The 2,588-nt window shown below is 42.8% G+C and overlaps 1 pseudogene; it reads left to right on the top strand.

Annotated features, from left to right (window-relative positions):
* Positions 1–162: 162 nt before the first annotated feature.
* Positions 163–1,083, top strand: LOC102813216 (annotated as a pseudogene).
* The last annotated feature ends 1,505 nt before the right edge of the window (positions 1,084–2,588 follow it).

Below are 2,588 nucleotides of genomic sequence, written 5' to 3'. Positions count from 1 at the left end.
ATAGCATTTTTATAAAGCTCATTATATAGTTTAGACTAGCACATAATATATGGTGAAACTTGTTTTTTAAAAGAATAATAGTGAACAGTGGGGTGCAGGAACTAGAACTGGCGCAGCCACCGTTGCCCGGCCAGGGACTTGAGCCGAACTATCATCGTCAGAATGTCGGGCAAAGACCGAATTGAGATCTTTCCCTCACAAATGGCACAGACCATCATGAAGGCTCGATTGAAAGGTGCACAGGCAGGCCGGAACCTCCTGAAGAAAAAATCTGATACCTTGACTCTTTGATTTCGACAGATCCTAAAGAAAATCATAGAGACCAAAATGTTGATGGGTGAGGTGATAAGGGAAGCTGCCTTTTCCCTTGCCAAGGCCAAGTTCACAGCCAGGGACTTCAGCACCACAGTTATCCAAAATGTAAATAAAGCCCAAGTGAAGATTCGTGCTGAAAAAGGTAATGTAGCAGGTGTTACTTTGCCAGTGTTTGAACATTATCATGAAGGAACAGACAGCTATGAACTGACTGGTTTAGCCAGAGGTGGGGAACAATTGGCAAAGTTAAAGAGGAACTATGCCAAAGCAGTGGATCTCCTGGTGGAACTCGCTTCGCTCCAGACCTCCTTTGTTACTTTGGAGGAAGCTATTAAGATAACCAACAGGCGTGTCAATGCCATTGAACATGTCATCATTCCCCGGATTGAACGATCCCTTTCTTACATTATCACAGAGCTGGATGAGAGAGAGCGAGAACAGTTCTATAGGTTAAAGAAAATACAGGAGAAGAAAAAGATTCTCAAGGAAAAATCTGAGGACTTGGAGCAGTGCAGAGCAAGTGGAGAAGTGATAGAACCTGCAAATCTTCTAGCTGAGGAGAAGGATGAGGACCTTCTGTTTGAACAGCTTCTCCCTTATCTGTCTGTCTGTTCAGAAATCCTAACTCTGGCTCCAATTCAATTCAGTGTGCAGGGTTGGTATGTGTGCCTATTTATTTTTTGGGGGCCTAAGAATCTCACTGGTGTTAAAATTTCCCAGGTTGGGAAGTTTAGGAATTACTTCTGCAACCTCACAGTTCAGCCGTGATATCAGAGATGTATAGAATTTAGGATTTGCCACATGGAAGTTACCAACACTCCATTTCCATATGTTACAAGTGATCTGCATACCAAGCTTATTAGGAAATGCCACCAGAGAAGAAACATCAGTGGTCTCAGGCCGTGTACCACTGTGCACCCCTTGTTCCTGCCCCCATGCACCTAGGCACTCTTGTCTGATAGTGCTGCGGCTGTCTTTGTGTGGCCGTGGCACTTCTCTCCAAGTTTTATGAATACCTTCACTTTTCTTTCCTTGGATGACAGGCCTGTCCTGTCTATCGTGGGAGTTCTGTCAATTTAAATATGACTATGGTCTAAGCAAAGTAAAGTGATTTAAAAACAAAAAACAAAACAAAACAAAAAAGAATAATAGTGAAGAAATGATAACTGCAATTATCCAGAGATTAGTTACTTCCTAGGTGGAGCTATGGAGATGGAATCGAGGAGGTACACCTATGGAGCTTGGGTTTCTGGTAATGTTCTAGTTCTTAAATTACATTGTTGTTGTTGTTAAGTGCTGTCGAGTCGCTTCCGACCCATAGCGACCCTGAACAGGGTTTCCGAGGCTGTGTATCTTTACGGGAGCAGAAAGCCTCATCTTTTTCCCACGGAGCAGTTGGTAGTTTCGAACTGCTGACCTTGTGGTTCGCAGCCCGATTCGTAACCACTACGCTACCAGAGCAGTGGATGGTTAATTATATTACTAAGCCTTCCTACACCTTATATGGAGTCCTGGTCTGACACTGTGGATTAATGTGATGGACTGCAAAGTCAGTTTGAACTGCAAGGTCTGTCGTTCAAACTTACTAGCTGCTCCTCAGAAACCCTATACAGGGTCGCTATGGGTTGGAACCAACTCAACAGTACTTAACAACAACAACACCTTATATGGAAAGAACTCTGGTAGCATAGTGGTAGCATTAGGCTGCTAACCTCAAGGTCAGCAGTTCGAAACTACCAGCTGCTGCTCCATGGAAGAAAGATGAGACTTTCTGTTCCTATAAAGATTTATTGCCTCAGAAACCCTCTGCAGGGTTGTTATGAGTTGGAACCAACTCCAGGGCACATAACTACCACCATTACTACCACACCTTATATGGGGAGTGCGGTGGCTCTGTAGGATAAGCACAAGACTGCAAACAACGTTGGCAGTTCGAGTTCTCCAGTTGCTCTTGGAAGAAAGATGAGGCTTTCTGCCCTTGCAAAGATTTACAGCCTCAGAAACTCTATACAGGGTTGCTTTGAGTTAATAATCCTTAACAACAACAGCTTATATAAGGAGCCCTTACAGATATTGTATGGTATCAAATATTACCTATACAAAAGTTAGAAATATGTGGGTGCAAAATGAAATCTATAATTGTCTTTCAATATGCAAAAACATTTTCCATAAACAATAACATAGAGAACTTAGCTCCTTTCTCTGTCTCCAAGGCAGAAAATACTGGATCATCTTTTACTGTTTTAACCAGTCTCATAGTAGCAGTAGCTGCA

Source organism: Chrysochloris asiatica, unplaced genomic scaffold (assembly GCF_000296735.1).
Source record: "Chrysochloris asiatica unplaced genomic scaffold, ChrAsi1.0 scaffold00016, whole genome shotgun sequence".
NCBI lineage: Eukaryota > Metazoa > Chordata > Mammalia > Afrosoricida > Chrysochloridae > Chrysochloris > Chrysochloris asiatica.
The sequence above is the reverse complement of the archived record's forward strand: the minus strand, read 5'-3'. Positions and strand labels throughout refer to the sequence as shown.